The 18,395-nt window shown below is 41.8% G+C and overlaps 1 protein-coding gene across 1 annotated transcript in view; it reads left to right on the top strand.

The window, feature by feature from the left end:
- Positions 1 to 18,395, top strand: part of LOC126355729 (dipeptidase 1-like) — a 1,497,236-nt gene that overhangs the window by 250,535 nt on the left and 1,228,306 nt on the right. The gene's annotated exons all lie outside the window — the stretch shown is intronic.

The following is an 18,395-nucleotide window of genomic DNA, read 5'->3' as shown; positions in this document are numbered from 1 at the left end:
ATGTCTCCGCAGTATCCTTTCTTTCAGGAGTGCTAGTTCTGCAAGGTTCGCAGAAGAGCTTCTGCAAAGTTTGGAAGGTAGGAGACGGATACTGGTAGAAGTAAGAGCTGTGAGTACCGGACGTGGGTCGTGCTTCGGTAGCTCAGTTGGTAGAGCACTTGCCCGCGAAAGGCAAAGGTCCCGAGTTCGAGTCTCGGTCGGGCACACAGTTTTAATCTGCCAGGAAGTTTCATATCAGCGCACACTCCGCTGCAGAGTGAAAATCTCATTCTGGAAACATCCCCCAGGCTGTGGCTAAGCCATGTCTCCGCAGTATCATTTCTTTCAGGAGTGCTAGTTCTGCAAGGTTTGCAGAAGAGCATCTGTAAAGTTTGGAAGGTAGGAGACGGATACTGGTAGAAGTAAGAGCTGTGAGTACCGGACGTGGGTCGTGCTTCGGTAGCTCAGTTGGTAGAGCACTTGCCCGCGAAAGGCAAAGGTCCCGAGTTCGAGTCTCGGTCGGGCACACAGTTTTAATCTGCCAGGAAGTTTCATATCAGCGCACACTCCGCTGCAGAGTGAAAATCTCATTCTGGAAACGTCCCCCAGGCTGTGGCTAAGCCATGTCTCCGCAGTATCCTTTCTTTCAGGAGTGCTAGTTCTGCAAGGTTCGCAGAAGAGCTTCTGTAAAGTTTGGAAGGTAGGAGACGGATACTGGTAGAAGTAAGAGCTGTGAGTACCGGACGTGGGTCGTGCTTCGGTAGCTCAGTTGGTAGAGCACTTGCCCGCGAAAGGCAGAGTTCCCGAGTTCGAGTCTCGGTCGGGCACACAGTTTTAATCTGCCAGGAAGTTTCAATTTTTCTCCTGTCTTTACCAACATCAAGTTGTCACAGTCACTCTCATGTTAATGTATGTCGTCAACGAACGTCAGAGATGCGTCATCAATGTGTGCAGAAGATATTTCAAATCACAGACACCACCAGGATTGACACATCTTTCGTTAAATCGAAATATGTTTTGTTTTGACCGTCATCTTGTTTCTGCTTCACGATACAGTTGATTGTGATACAACTTTTAAGTGTATAGTAAATTGCAAATTTATCAGTAGTCGCTGTCAAGATAAAACGAGTCGTACCGACAGATGCAGCTGAGCACACCGAAAAAAGACAGTGATTTCAGATGATCAAAGTTAACAGGTACTTAAATTTTGATATTAACAGTAGACTAACAAACGAAGGAAATACTGCATCACATTGGGTCACCCTCCTGTTCCCCGCTGGATGGCCACAGCACAAGCCAACACTGAACAGGGAAACTATAAAATATACGTTTACTTATAATATGTTTTTAGTATTGCTATTACAGCCTGGAGCAGGCTGCTTTATTAAATAATTTAATAAAGCAGCCTCGTCCGGGCCAATTTAAGTAAATGAACGAAAAATTGTGTCTGGTAGCTGTTTCTGGAAAGAAATTCATATGGAATTATTACATTACTCTTGAAGTTCGAGAGTATTTCGGCTGTCTCACATACCTCGGTCACTAGGTGGAACAGTTTCGTCGCAGCTGGCTCTTCCGAGGAACTCAATGAGTCAGAGAGAATGTCGTCCACTCCATAAGTCTTGTTTGCAGTTAGATCTTTTAGTGCTTTGTCAGCTTCTTCTTTCAGTGCCGTATTTCCCATCTCACCTTCACTTACTTTCTCTTCCCCATCTGTAATATAAACCCGGCTTCCTCTAGTTACCCCATGTGTTCCTTAAGCTAGCTGTATGTTGCGGAACGCAGTATGTTTCGTTAATCATTTCGAGTCGTAGCCGCTGGGTACTTTGTTGGATAATGTGTTCATGCTGCACAATACTTTTCGCGTAGTGTCGTCCACTCTAATTTATTATTTGTTGATGATATCTGTAACATTCTCAGTGCGGTTATACTAAGCAGTGGTGAATCGAGCAGCCTTCTCTGAATCCGCTCTATCTCCTCAATTCATCGATCTGGAGACGGGTGCCAGACGGTTAAACAGTATTCACGAAATGATCGGAGGAGGACTTTGTAGGTGGTCTCTTCGTGTATTAACTGCACTTCGCTAGGGTGTTGAGGGGTGTGAAAATTACCGAACTATCAGTTTAATAAGTCACCGCTGCAAAATACTAACACGAATGTTTTACAACAAATGGAAAAACTGCTAGAAGCCGACCTCGGAGAAGATCAGTTTGGATTCCGTAGAAATGTAGGAGCAAGTGTGTCAATACCGACCCTACGAATTATCTTAGAAGATAGATTAAGGAAAGGAAAACCTACATTTCTAGCATTTTTATAGAGAAAGCTTTTGGTAATGTTGACTGGAATATTCTCCTTCAAATTCTGAAGGTGGCAGGGGTAAAATACACGGGGCGAAACGCTTTTTACAATTTGTACAGAAACCAGATGGCAGCTATAGGAGTCGAGGGGCATGAAAGGGAAGCAGTGGTTGCGGACAGAGTGAGACAGGGTTGTAGCCTCTCCCTGATGTTGTTGAATCTGTATACTGAGCAAGCAGTAAAGGAAAGAAAGCAAAGATTTAGTGTACGAATTAAAACCTTTGGAGAAGAAATAAAAACTTTCCGGTTTGCCGATGACATTCTAATTCTGTCGGAGACAGCAAAGGACTTGGAAGAGCAGCTGAACGCAATGGACAATGTCTTGAAAGGAGGATATAAGATGCGCTTCAACAAAAATAAAACGAGGATAATGGAATGTAGTTGCATTGAATCAGGTGATTCTGAGGAATGTAGATTAAGAAATGAGACACTAAAGTAGTAGATGAGTTTTTCTATTTGGAGAGCAAAATAACTGATGATAGTCGAAGTAGAGAGAATATAAAATGTAGACTGGCGATGGCAAGGAAAGCGTTTTTGAAGATGAGATGTTTGTTAACATCGAGTGTACATTTATGCGACAGGAAGTCTTTTCTGAAAATGTTTGTATGGAGTGTAGCCGTGTATGGAAGTGAAACATGGACGATAAACAATTTAGAAAAGAAGAGAACAGAAGCTTTCGAAATGTGGTGATGCAGAAGAATGATGGATATACCACGTAACTAATGAGGAAGTATTGAATAGGACTGGGGAGAAGAGAAGTTTGTGGCACAACTTGACTAGAAGAAGGGATCGGTTGGTAGCACATGTTCTGAGGGATCACCAATTTAGTAATGGAGGGCAGCGTGGAGCGTAAGAACCGTAGAGGGATACCGAGAGATGAATACACTAAGCAGATTCAGAAGGATGTAGGGTGCCGTAGTTACTCGGAGATGAAGAAGCTTGCACAGGATAGAGTAGCATGGGAAGCTGCAGCAACCCAATCCCTGGACTGAGGACCACAACAACTACAATATATATTTATACATCGTTTGTATGAAAAATATACATATATATTAGACACTTAAAACATGCTTATATCAGAATTTAACGTTATGTCAAAATTCAACAGCAATCACTCAAGAACTTTCGGAGATTAAAGATTCTGAACAAATCAATATTTACATTTTTATAACGTTTCTTCTTTTATTACTAATATACCTAATGAGGTTTCGGTAGGTATATAAAAACCCCTGAGTATTTGAATGCAACATTGAGTCAAAATTTTAAAGTAATTCATGAACAATTTCCTGAGATTTTGAAGAAACGAACATTTACTTTTTTATTTATATAGAAAATGTAAATGTTCCTAATCGCAAATCCCCGTAGGTTTGTGACTAATTGCTTTTCAATTTTGACACAACATTCCATTGGTGTTGGGGCGTGTTATTAATTACCTACATTATTTAAAAGGAATAAAAAGCTAAACACCGTTCTGTGAGGTGAATCACTTAAAACCTGCACAGCACATATTAAGGAAATGGAAAATGCTGTTAATGTGCGGTTTTCACAGAATGGATTAGTAGTCAGGAGCTCGTACTATTAGACAGTAAATAGACTGTAGTAATAGTTAGAAAGTGTATTTTTGGTGCAAACATACACTTTTGTAATGGAACAATGCCTGTTGACGGTAAAAAATTAAAAGTATCGTAAATTTGAATATCAGTTGTGTTTGTTGCGGGATTGCAGTACGAGTCGTTTCCATGCATAGTTGCTAGGTACGGTATTGTTCTGTTTCCTCTTGTGTGTTCCTTGAAGCCACTGCGACTTGCTAGTCAGTAAGTGTGTGACAGTCCTAGCAGTAAATCGTCCACAGCTCGTGCTCGTGCGGTTGAGTTCTCGCTTCCCACGCCCGGCTTCGATTCCCGACGGGGTCAGGGATTTTCTCTGCCTCGTGATGACTGGGTGTTGTGTGATGTCCTTAGGTTAGTTAGGTTTAAGTAGTTCTAAGTCCTAGGGGACTGATCACCGTGGATGTCAAGTCCCATAGTGCTCAGAGCCATTTGAACCATTTTTTGGAACCTAGCAATAGATCGTGAGTGCACGGCGGGATTTGCCAGTGCCGAAAAAGATGAGACGAGACGCCCATGGTGTATGGAACGTCTGGGAAGAATTTAGTTCGTTCTTGTACGGTGTATGCAGCAAGATGTCCTAACTGATGTCAACCATCTAAGCAGCTATTTATCTATCTCTTCACCAGTTAAGCGAATTTGGCACTGTTACACCTAGACAACCTAACAGAAGGAAACAACTGTCGACAGAAGAGGGAGAAATAAATGTTCTTGCTGCTGTTGCAGTTGACAAGCACTGTAGCTCCCGCGCAATGGCACGAGGAAGTGGCATGTATCAGGCAAGTGTCCCACGCATTCTCTGTGAACATAGGTTCCATCAAGAGATACTTGGAAACGTTTACGAGATTCGTGTTGAGTTCTATATATCGTCATTCAGACACGATACTCCAGATGTAAAAAGTTTAGCGATGAAGCCACATTTACCACCCATGGGCAGGTAAACCGCCGAAACATGCACTGCTGGTCTGTTGATAATTCCAGTTGGCTTCATCAGATGGAACGTTGGCGTGCATGGAGTGTAAACGTGTGATGTGGTGTAGTGAACCATCAAATCATAGGCCCCTTTTTCATAGACGGAAGGGGGAACGCACAGAGATACACTGCAGCCTCCTAAAAGCCCATCTTCGCGGATGTTAGAAGGCGTTCCTCTGCAGACTAGGAGAAATTGGGGAACCAACATGTTGGCTGTCAGTCCAATAATGCACGAAGTACTACAGCATGTCTTCACGAATTGCTTACAAACCGTCGGATTGGACGTTAAGGACTTATGGTTTGGTCAGCCTGTTCCCCGCATTTGACGCCTGTAGGCTTTGTTTCTGTGGGGAAAACTGAACGACGTTGGGTATGGATATATCAACTACAGCCGATGATATGCAAGACGTGTTCCTGCAGCCTGCTGGGACATCTCCGCTGAAATGCTAGCAAGTGTGCAGCAGTTGTTCCACACCAGACTGGAAGCGCGTATTGCTGATGGTGGTGGTCATTTGGAACACAGCCTGTGATAGCCAGTTCTCTCCTTACCTGTCAGGGCCCACATAACTGGTGTATGCACTTGCGTTGTTCTTTAGCGTGTGCAATCACTGGTATTGCCATCTGTCGGTGTGGAAACTTTTCAGAACACGATATCTTGTAAACGACTCACTGTAGAATCCTACAACAAACATCACTGACATTCTAATTTACTCTGATTTTATTCTATTAATATCAATATGCGTAGTTCCATGTAAAAAAAGTGTCCGTTTGCATAAAAAACGTTTTCTAAGTTTTATTAGAATCTGGTGCTTGAATACTAATACATGCTCCTCACTGCCAATCCATTCTGTGGAGACCGCGCAGCAATATTACTTTCCATTTCTGCAACATTTGTGGTGCAGGGTTTAGGTGATACACTCTTACATAATATATTAAAGAAATAGGTACATCGAAAGAAATCTGTATTGGATTGCAAAGTTGTGTCAAAATTTCAAAATAATCGGTGAATAATTTTTGGAGATACACTATTTGAACAAAAAATATTTACATTTTTATTTATGTAGACATAAATTGCCATGGACGCATGTGCAAGGCTATCATTAAAGCAGACATTAAATGTAAGGAAGATATATTTTATATTATTAATTATATTAACGCTTCTGAATTGCACTGTATTTCTTTCAAGAAATGTATTGTTTTGTCCATGCTGGATCTCATGAAATCTTTGGCCATTATCGATTGCTGGTGAACAACGTAAGAGCTATAAAGACTTTTAAAATGCTTCGTTACAGAGCCATAACCGGTTTCGGGCTGTATACCCATCTTCAGATACCTAACGTCTCGAATTACATTAACATTTTTCTCAGCGCCTGTCTTCTGGTCTTGCAGTATGTTCCAGTGGCCTGTGATTTGCGTCGCTATGGTCGTTAAGCTTCTGCAAAACAACATATAAGGTGTTAAACAGCTAACGGCACACATGGCGAAATTGTTCAAGGATGAACGAACCGTTGCCCGTGTGCAATACGCACAGTATTTCGGTTCGCGATGAGGTTGCTACTATCGGGTGTAATGATGGTAACGTGGCAATTCTCCTCTGAAACTGTCTACTAGAAATTTTCAAAGGATGATACGCTAATTCCCTTACACTGCTCTGTATGTGCAGATCTGGATTAGTCACACCAGTGGCTATTCTCGTTCCACTGTTGGTTTTCTCTGCATTTCCTATATGAGATGTGGAGGTTTCGGAAAGTTAAAAGTTTGCAAGCTGGCTGCACTAGATAGGAATCCTTTCAAGAAGAATTTTCCGTCATAAAGTTGTTGGGTCTTGAACAAAGCCACAGCCACAGGAAAGCAGACCGGCATTCACGAGTGTTCTCCCCCCTCCCCTCCCCCCCCCCCCCCCCCCCCGAAAAGAATCACTTTCCAAGAGGAATATGCGACACGCGTGTTTGCGTCCAAAGAAACGTGGAACTCTTCACAGAAGGCTCTTAACAATACAAGAGAACTGTAGGTAGGTGTGTATTCCCTCAGGTGGTGTGAAGTTTGGTTATAACGTCTCGGAATAACATTTGGTTTAAATTTTCAGAATCCAGATTTCTGCTTAGTCCCTACTGTTATTTTCTGCAGAGCCCACATTTTCTCGTTGTATGGACGTCCTGAACTCCCACCGCACGTAAGACCGCTAATGGTTCAATGAAGAGATAATGGACGAGAATAGGAGGTAGGTTAATATCTTCACTTGAGTTTTACTGGACGTCATTCGCAATCATTGTGAACATAAGCAAGCGAGTTCCTGCTCTGACGGAAAACAGCAACTTTTCAGAGCAGCCAGAAGGGGAACACTTCACTGTAAGATTTAGAAGCTTACACTTGCCTATAAGGCACTGTACACTTCGGTCTAGATCTTCGCAGAGTAATGCCTTCACTTTAGATTTCCAGAGAGTTAAGGTTTCACGTTAGGAGAGGAGAGACGACTGATGAGGTGAGCCCTGCTGCCACTAGATTCGTCCCTGTACGTATAAGCACTAAGTACAGAGATCTGACGTCCCTGTACACAAGCACCAAGTACAGGGTTCTGACGCTCCCGTCGCTAAAGCCACCGTCCGACTTATTCGTGCTCTCCCACGTGGTAAGATGTATCTCTGCTGCACGTGCGGTCGTCTTTCAGACGCGAAGTTAATTCCTTCCCTTCAGAAGCCGAGAACGCGATTTTAAAGTCATGCATGCAGCTTGTTCCTCTCAGTGTCCGTTTTGGCAGTCTTATAATGTCCGCTCCTATTTTTGCGTGTATTTACTACTTTAAGCTAACAACTTACGCTGTCTATGACCTTGCCTGTCTCTTACTAACTTAATTGTTTCATTTTCCCCACACACATGCGCCAACGTTATAACTTGGAGTTATAATCCCTTGACCGTTTGTCAACGGTTCTTCATAAACATCGATCAGTAATTTTCACATTTGAATGCAATAAGTCTAACTGCTGTAGTGCTCAATTGCTTCCACTCGTAGCTAGAAGATCTCGCCTCTCATTAACATATCTACGCGAGTGATATAGTACAAATTTGTTTCATTCTTAATTGGGCCATCCCTGTTTATAAAGATTTAAATAAGAAGTTACTGTTGTGCGACAATATCGTTATTTTAAATTATTTTTCATGATCATTTGGGATCTTTTTCACTCTGTTGGTGACCAGAGTTGGCTCTTGTTTATCCTTGGGCATACACTTAACCACAACCAACACCCCTCAAAATATAGCTGTCTATGAGACGGTAACCAAGATCTGTTTCCTCATGCTCCGTTGGAATGTTGTCCCATTCACGTTTCGGAGGGGAGGAGTATGGGGAGGAGAATAAAGCTTCAGGCCAGCAGTCAGTTAATCACCGCGGCTGTTGATGTCCACATGCTCACTTGCCAAAACACTTTGCCCATTTGACATCGATACGCGGATATTCACCCGTGCAATATTTCGTCTTGAGCTGCTGCGGAAGAAGCTGAGGAATCACCTAATCTATATCTACTTGGATACTCTCTGAATTACACGTAAGTGCCTGCTGATGATTTAAATTTGGTGAGATAATCTCCTCCGCAACGAGGAAGGCCTTTGCTTTAATGATGTCCACCCCAATCTCGTACTATGTCAGTGACATTCTCGCTCCTATTTCTCGATAATACAAAACTTGCTGCTCTTATTTGAACTTTTTCTAAGTACTCTTTTAAATTTAGGTGATAAGGATCCCACACCACGCAGCACTACTTCAAAAGAGTACAGACAAGTGTAGTGTAGGCTCTTTAGTATGTCTGTGCATGTTATAAGAGTTCAATCAATAAAACGCAGTTCAAACTGGTTGAAATGGATCTGAGCACTATGGGACTCAACATCTTAGGTCATAAGTCCCCTAGAACTTAGAGCTGCTTAAACCTAACTAACCTAAGGACATCACACACACCCATGCCCGAGGCAGGATTCGAACCTGCGACCGTAGCAGTTCCGCGGTACCGGACTGCAGCGCCAGAACCGCACGGCCATCGCGGCCGTCTAATAAAACGCAGTCTCTGGTTTGTTTGCCGCACAACATTTTCTGTGTGTTCTTACAAATTTGTTTGTAATTGTAATTCTTAGGTATATAGTTGAATTTACGGCCTTTACATTTGAGTCATTTTTCGTGTAACGGAGGTCAAACGGATTCCTTTCAGCACTGATGTGGATGACCTCACGCTTTCCATTGTTTACGGTCAAGTGCCAACTTTAGCACCATACAGATATCTTTTATAAATCCTTTTGCAATTTGTTTTGATATTCTAATGTAGATGTAAATGTCGTGGGACTCTAGCCTCCCGTCGGGTAGACCGTTCGCCGAGTGCAAGTCTTTCGATTTGATACCACTTCGGCGACTTGCGCATCGATGGTGATAAAATGACGATGATTAGGACCACACAACACCTAGCGGAGAAAATCTCTGACTCAGACGGCAATCGAACCCGGGCCCTTAGGATTGACAGTCTGCCGCGCTGACCGCTCAGCTACCGTGGGCGGACGATCTTTTAATAAATTTACTAGCCGATAATCGAAAGCACCATCTGCGAGCAACCGAAGACAGCTGCTCAGATCGTCTCCTAAACAGTTTATAGAGGACAGAAGAGGGACTAAAACACTACCTTGAGGAACACCAGAAGTCACTTCTGTTTCACTCGATGACTGGACGTCGATTACCCCTTGTTTACAAAAGCACGGAACATAAAGCAGAACAACATTATGAAGTGTCTGTATACCACCGTTATTTATTCAGAAAACCTGTGCCCCCTTGCAACATCTGATACATGGGGAAATCAGAAAATATTTTTCTCCGGTCCTCCTAAGGTGAGACCATTGCGCAACAGCCGGCCGCTGTGGCAGAGCTGTTCTAGGCGCTTCAGTCCGGAACCACGTGGCGGCTACGGTCGCAGGTTTGAATCCTGCCTCGGGCATGGATGTGTGTGATGTCCTTAGTTTAGTTAGCTTTAAGTAGTTCTACGTTCTAGGGGACTGATGACCTCAGATGTTAAGTCCCGTAGTGCTTAGAGCCATTTGAACCATATTTTGAAAAACAGTGTAATGTATCTGAGTCGCTTTGAAGTGTAGTGCAACATTCAATAAATGTTACCCGACCTACAAAAATCACTTGTAAGTTACTTTCTGCGCTCGCCTCGTACATTGTCTTGAAAAAACACAACGATCAAGACAAATCGCCGTCCACTGGAAGAAACTGCAAGAGCAGGCGATAAGCTGCTGACGAAAACATCAACGTAATCTGATACATTAGCCAGCTGGACAGGGGCTTGATAGCCCAAAACAGGTTATGGCATTGGAATATAGCACTGTAAAAGTGTGTGCTGCTGGCAGTATTATTCACCAACAATTTTAGACGGGAACATGTCCAATAATTTATTTGACATTATTATTGTTATGGATTCCTAGGAACACATTTTCCTGTTGGTTCTTTTTTCAAATTTTATTTCTGCTGTATATCGTCGTATTGTTTTCAGAACAAATAAGAATTACATCGTGTCTCCGTTCTTTAGAAAATTGGTTACTTGGGTTAATGAACTAGCAATTAGACACAGTAAATTAGCGATAGAAGAACTATGACGAGCCAGTCATTAAAGCGTCGAACTAGAGCCGAAAAGGCACTTTGGACTTGCAATTAGCATCGTAGACAAAGCCATCTCTCTCCCCACGTCTACCACTGCTGGCGGCTCACCTCCAACTGCGTAACGCTACGCGCTGCTAACAGCCAACTGCCCAACACTACAATGGCGAGTATTACAACAATGCCAACCAGCCACAGACTGCACACGGCACAGCCAGTGATTTTCATACAGAGCGCTACGTGGCGGAGGCGTTACCAATAAAAAAACTTAAACAGCCTGCTTACAAAACACGAAACCGTGTTATGGTTGACGCAGTTCTAGATACTACTGCGATGCCCATTATTTAGGTTAGATAAGGCATTTACTTCAATGTCACTGGCAAGTCATTTGCCCAGTCTTTTTAGACCATGCTGATCTCCTTTATATTCACTTGTCATTAGATTGGTCAGTTTAGGGGAGACGGTAGTAAATTCGCAGTTTAATGTTGAGTGTCGTCTTTACTCCCATAGCAGTTCTCATGCTGGGGACGCATAATGCAGGTTAGAAGACTAGGTGACGCATATGAACCGCAAGGGTGCGATGAGACAACGTATAGCGTAGTTAGGCGGTGGGGAGAAGCTTAGAAATGGGAGTAAGTTTATTTCTCATTGCACTGCCTGTGAATGTCAATGGCGATGAACTGACGAGAGGAAAATCCAGCATAAAAAATTTGACGCTGCTTTTCCAAAAAATGGTTCAAATGGCTCTGAGCACTATGGGACTTAACGTCTGAGGTCGTCAGTCCCCTAGAACGTAGAACTAATTAAACCTAACTAACCTAAGGACATCACACACATCTATGAACGAGGTAGGGTTCGAACCTGCGACCGTAGCGCTGCTTTACCAGAATGCCTCAAACTTTTTGCGGCACTTACCTTGAAAACTTACGTTGAATGGACACCGAGTACTATAAAATTACGTAACAGATATAATGTCACTGTGTGATATCGAGAGAACAAATTATTTACCTTTATTCTTGTAAGTAAGCACGCCACAACACTTGCTATCCGAAAACGAAGGCTTTCAAATATTTCCCATGTAATAGACAGAGTACAGTGATTATATAATATTAAACTGCTTTGTTTGTTTCAGTCAATGCTCACATACATTGTTTAATGTAAATACCGGGTTTAGCTGACTAGTAGTATTAATAGTCCACAAATACTTATTATCCAGTAACAGCGGTAAAACCATGCCATTTGGAGTCTCAAACAAATTTGACTCTTCGCATATTGGGACTCCGTCACGAACTCAGAAGTGTCTGTTAGCTGTTCATATAACTGATCTGTTGTAAACGGTATAGCCATTTAACATTTATGTGAGCACAGACTGAAATAAACTTTGTAGTCAATGACTTTCATTTACGACACACTATCGCACACACAAACAACAGTCAAGTTGTGGGTGAGATGTCTTTGTGTGGAACTTACAGATACCATACGCATCAGATCTATCGTTTTCTTTGCAAACTAAGTTCGAGTTAAATTCGAACGGAATCAGAAATCGTTGAAACAAATATCTTAGCTTTCCCTACCTACGTCCATGCCATGCGAAAAAGTTTATAATTTTTGTTAATTGGCATAACTTTTGCACGGATGCTCAAAATAATTTTGTATGGTAACTTGAAGCAGTTATTACGTGTCTAATCAGGGCTCAATTAAGTAAATTTTATTCTGTGAACGTATTAACAAACTCAAATAACAAAAGCAATCACTGAGTAATTTACGTAATTAGCGCGAACGCTGAATTAACTTTCAAAATATGTCAGGTGATAAATACAGCAGGCAGGATGACTGAGTAATGGGATGAAGGCAGATAGATTAATTTAGACATTATTGTGGACGAGTATACCGAAACACAACTGAAGCTAAAGTCACTCCACAGACAGCGGAGAAGTGCTACAAACTTTCACCCTCACGTAGTACTTTTGCTACGCGTTCAGCTCTAACTACTTATTGCTTTGTAATTCCTCGTATATTTTTGATCTTGAAAGGCCTTCATTCTTGTCGCTGTTAGAAAAAACAGTCGCGTATAGTTGGACCTGTACACTAAGGCTCCGGTTAAACCGTCTAAGAGTGTCTTTTGCGAACTGCTCCCTTACTTCTCGTGACACTGAGGAAAACTGTGTGTTGTAAAAGAGTATGGGTATGAGGCTCTTAACTACCGTCACGTTGAGAACGTACAACTGTTTTCGTACGTCTGTTTCCTTAATTTTTGTCCTCGTAATACGTGTTTATGTCATCACCAAATCAAGAAGCAGTGGACATTTAACATACACCTCGCTTATGCACTTTTTTTCATCTACTCAACTTGCATTAGGCCATCATCTCGATCTATTAGAATCCATCAATAAAGTGGCTTGTCCACCGTTCATTCGCCACACATCCCACCCACTTGCATTTAATCTGCAGTACAGTCATTATTACAACTACTCTGAAAATCTTCATGCTAGATATGTACAACCTGCTTAGCTGGTGCGGATTTTCAGCGGGAAAGTAATACGGAATTTGCTTGTAAGGGTTTTTCCATCGAAAAAAAATAACTCTATGGAGAGAGAACCTATTTTCCTGGCACATCAGAGTCAACCCAAAGAATTCCATACCACATCTCCAATGCAGCTGGTTAATCTGCTGGCGAAGTGAAAAATTATACGCATGGAAACTGTTTCCACTCAAAACGTGCACAAATTCGACTGAATTATTGCAGAGACACTCGCAATTTCTCTGGAGATAGCATGGGGGTTAGGAGCAACAGCTGCCAACAAATTTATTTCGTTCGCTCCACTCTTAGCATGTTTGCTTCATGTAGTATTCAAGTGCACTCCAACAACAATTTTTTTTAGCTTTAGTTGAAATATTATTCGTTTTGAGCATCGTCTACATTCTCCTTGTACAAGTACATTATCTAGATCACCTTTTTCGTTTTCGAGGTGACCTTCATCCGATACATATGGACTACACAGGCAGAATAGACATCTACATTTACTTCTTGGCATTTTTATGCCGTTAACGCGTCAGTGCAATGCTATTTCCTTCTTATCCAACGTTATGTATTTCCTTATTGGGGTGTGAAATCACTAACCTACTCACCGGATTTTGATAAGTACAATGAAATGCAAATCATCTCTTTTTGATAACTGGAAGTGGCAATGAGAAGAGACTCTACGTGATTTAGATAAGACTTTTTTGCAACTAATCCTATTGACAACAGAATTATGATTTCGTAAATGATTCTTGAAATATAATTTTCAATGTGATAGGGTACGCAGCTGCGATGAATTTTTTGAATGATTTCTTGAAGCCTTCAGCTGCCATTTTCTTTATTTCCTATACTATTGTACAATTTCGGCCGTAGACCATTTTAAAGTATTTTGTAGAAGATTTTTTAGTGACAGATTATGTCACGTCATCGCTCCTATGATATCATGTTATGCTCATAAATTAGTTCCAGGTGTTCACCCTAATTTAGGAGCAGGTTACTTTCAAGCTAAATTACACTGGATGGTTATAATTAAAGTGCAACTGCTATCTGATGTCCATTGTGGACTGTCATTCCAGTATGGCAGCGAAATTTGATAGGTTTGTTGATGCGGAACAGATAAACACTGGAAAAAATTAGATACAATTTTGAGCACTAGGTGCAAATGAGGCGCTGTAAGTTGTCTGTTGACGGTATGACGTCCACGTATCATTTGACAAGTCGTGACGTGAGCGAACAGTATGACTATCGAGAAGAGAGACCGTACGCTTTTAGTGAAACTATTTTATGTGAACGGTAACGATTACAGAGCTGCACTGAGTAAGTATCCTCGACTGAAAGGTCTGAGGATAAACAGTTGCCGGCCGGAGTGGCCGAGCGATTCTAGGCGCTACAGTCTGGAACCGCGGGACCGCTATGGTCGCAGGCTCGAATCCTGCCTCGGGCATGGATGTGTGTGATGTCCTTAGGTTAGTTAGGTTTAATTCGTTCTGAGTTCTAGGGGACTGACGATGACCTCAGAAGTGAAGTCCCATAGTGCTCAGAGCCATTTGAACCATTGATAAACAGTTTACAGAAGATGATAACTAAAAATGAAAACACGGGTTAGCTTGGTGTGACATCTGGAAGAGGAAGCTGTTGCTATGACTGACCAAACAGCAGCAACGGACAGTGTTAGCGATCATGCACTGTCACGGGGACTGTCCGTCCCATAGTCAGAAGCACGTTATGGAGACCTTCTTATACAGCATGTGGTTCCTGCTTTGAAAAAGCGCAGCTGTGTGGAAACCACTCTTGTCATACAAGAAGGGGCACACCTCATGTCGCTCGCCCAATCAAAGATCTGCTTAATGTAATCTTCTACGAACGTGTTATCTCCAGACGTTTTCCTGACCCATAGCCTGTAAGGCCACCCGATCTGAATCCGTGTGACTTTTGGCTGCAGAGGTACCTAAAAGAACCGTTTACCGAGGACCCGTTCGGTCTTTACCTCATCTGAAGGTCAGTATACAGGAACACATTTCTCAGATTCCATCGGAAATGCTGCGAGCAACTGCTGATCATGTCCTTTCACGGATGCAGGATCTCTTCGTTTTCTCCGGTGCTCATATTGAACAAGTTGTATAAATAGAGGTTAATAATAAAATCAATATTATGCCTCTCTCCCGTGTTTGACCTTTTCTGCCCACCAGCCGTTCCTAATCCATTACGTCAGGAAACATTTCTATACGTTTTTCTTGCATTCATAGTGGCAGATTTGTACCTGATAGTCAAAAATTGGAACTGACTTTTTTCAATGCAATCAGGTTACTCTTTAACGCATTACCATCTACCAAGTTTCGCTGCCATATGGTAATTACAGTACACACTGAGCCCCCACAAGTCGCTGCACTTCAATTAAAACCACCCAGTACGAACGCCAACACTCACCCTGCGAGACAATCAAGACAGATTCTTCGGGGGAGGGTTCAGAATTTCAGTTGCTCTAGTGGTACAGGATACATAACAATTTAGGATAGGTATTTTTCTATTCGCAGAACTTTGCAATAGACGGACGGAAGTTACTAAGAGAGAGAAGGGGAGACAGGGAGAGGGAGAGAGAGAGAGAGAGGGGGGGAGAGGGCGGAATTAGGGGGAGAGAGGGAGAGAGGAAGAGAGGAAGAGAGAGAGAGAGAGAGAGAGAGGGGGGGGATTAGGGGGAGAGAGGGGGGGAGAGAGAGGGGGGCAGGAAGGAGAGATAGAACGGGGGCAGAGAGGGGGGGGGGGGGAGGATATTCAAGTGTTTCTCAAGACGGCCACAGTTGTACCTTTTTGTGTACGAGAACAACACTGACGAATTTACTTTAAATTACTTAGCAGTTTTACAACAAACAGTAGGAAAAAATCGAAAATACGTACTGTTTTTCAGCATGTGCCAGTGAACATTGTCACTTGAATTTTAGATTAAACTTATGTAAGTTTGCACATGTTTTACTATGTAGAAAAGCTCATATAACGAAATTGTTGTCCAACAGAATGAATGTTCTGAATAATAATTAAAACCTTGTAAGCTTCGCCTTAACTTCTGATCTAGAACTTCTGTTTTCATACTAGTTTGAAACAATTATTTATACCCTGAAATTTACCCCCAAATGGAAGGAACGATTTTAGAGCAGAGCGCGATCTGAAGAGAATTCTGATAAGGAGAACAAGCTGACGCAAAAGAGCAACAAGAGGAAGAAAACTCATTTCATGGTAACGCATTTTTTTACATTAAACATCAATTTTAAACTGTGATCTCCTGGTTTTAGTAGCTCAAAGTCTAACGAACAACATGTAGGTAGGTTCAGTAACATCCGAAAACGTGCTTTAATATCAGTTCCTCATTGTAATTAAGCAACCTTCTAATCTGTTACTTCATTGATCTTTACGAGCGCAAGCTGGTTGTCTCCGCAGTCTAATGATGTCTGCGAAAACTACATCGCCATCAATGTTGCCTTACGATCTGAAACTCATTTACGAAAAATATAGTCGAAGGTGACATGCTAGTGCAATGCGTTCCATGTATGCCAGATTCTGTGGATCATCTAAGTTCATTGAACGGTTTCATGCAAAGTTCTAATTTGCATCCGTACGACATAGCAAGTTTATGTCTCAGGACATAGCGAAATGCGTTAATGAATGTTCATAGGCAAATTAAATCAGAGAAGCAGTAAGTGAAAACAGAACCAAGTTCTGGTGCTCTGCTCACAAGCTGAAACGAAACAACTTTAAATTCATCCTACACATTATATTTAAAAACACACTACAAAAATGATATTTCACATGGAATAAATAAGTTTCCATAACGAGATTTTCACTCTGCAGAGGAGTGTGCGGTGATTTGAAACTTCCTGTCAGATTAAAACTGTGTGACCGACCGAGACTCGAACTCAGGATCTTTGCCTTCCGCGGGCAAGTGCTCTACTAACATTTTTAATATTTTTTTATCACATTTATGTTTGCTAAAGTGCGTTCCTTTTGTTCGGTTTTGGGGCGGATCTCTCATGACACCCATTGAAGTTCAACGTTGATCCGTCCACTCAGATTTTTTTTAATTACAGAAGACAGCTAACCCTCTGACCGAACACGCTACACTACCGTGCCGGCATCAACTGAGCTACCCAAGCGCGACTGAAGCACCGACCTCAATTCTGCCAGTACCTCGTCTCATACCTTCCAAACTTCACAACAAACAATCATGAACAAAATCACTCTTTAAAAAAAGTTGGTAGAGCACTTGTGCGCGAAAGGCAAAGTACCGAGTTCGAGTCTCGGTCAGCACACTGTTTTAATTTGCCAGAAAGTTTCAATAAATAAGTTATTCAAGATAAGGTAAACTGTGTTGAAATTTGGGATGCCTATCATTGCAATGGATTTCGAATCACATGTGCTAAAGAAGAAGTACCAAGTCGAACACTTTCTGCTAACTTTACAGGTATGCAGCACGTGAAGAAATTGGTAGTGAAAATAGTAAAATTTCTGAAGTTACACATATATTGTACTTGAAAATGGCCTAAGGCCAAAATCTAGATTGTATAATAATAAAATAAAGATTATTATAGTCGAACGGCGACAGCATAATTCAGTATTCAACTGAATCGAACCATGAGTATGAAGACATAATATATTACTGAAAAGCACGATTTTGTCAAGGGGCAGGCTGGCAACGGTTTTCACATTTAAAACTCGCTGTTGTTGAATTTATGAAGGAAAAAGAAGTGTAGGAACGAAAATTAGAACTACGGGAATGAATTGCAGAGCCTGCATTTGAAGTGAGCTTTACTGCACACTAACTACAATGAGACAGTGCAAGATACTTCCTGATTTTCTCTGGCTGAATTTCAAAAGAAAGTCGCGTTTCAGAAGGGAGAAATGCTGACAAACGCAACCCTGTTGCGTAAGTTCACTGCCGTTGACTGCCGGAAACTATCCTTGTAATTCTTTCAAATAATTCTTCGAATCTCTCATTCTCTTTAATGGCGTCGGACTTATGGAGCAAGACTGTGTTTATCAGAATGTGTCAATTCTAAACGCAATTTTCTTTTTAAATGAATCCCCGGCAAATGAGAAAGAAGTCACCTTGCAATGTCTTATTGTGTCCAGTGTTCAGTAAAAGTCCATTTAAAATGAGATGTCAGCAATTCATTCCTGATGTCCTAGTTTTCATTCCTACATTCCTTTTTCTTCAAAAATTTAATCCTAGCGAGTTTTAAATCGAAAAATCGTTCCAGTGTACTCTAGCTCCTAGCACTATGTGACTTAACTATGGAGGTCATCAGACCCCTGGAACTTAGAACTACTTACACCTAACTAAC

Source organism: Schistocerca gregaria, chromosome 3, assembly GCF_023897955.1.
Source record: "Schistocerca gregaria isolate iqSchGreg1 chromosome 3, iqSchGreg1.2, whole genome shotgun sequence".
Lineage (NCBI taxonomy): Eukaryota > Metazoa > Arthropoda > Insecta > Orthoptera > Acrididae > Schistocerca > Schistocerca gregaria.
This window is presented reverse-complemented; position numbering and strand designations above follow the sequence as displayed.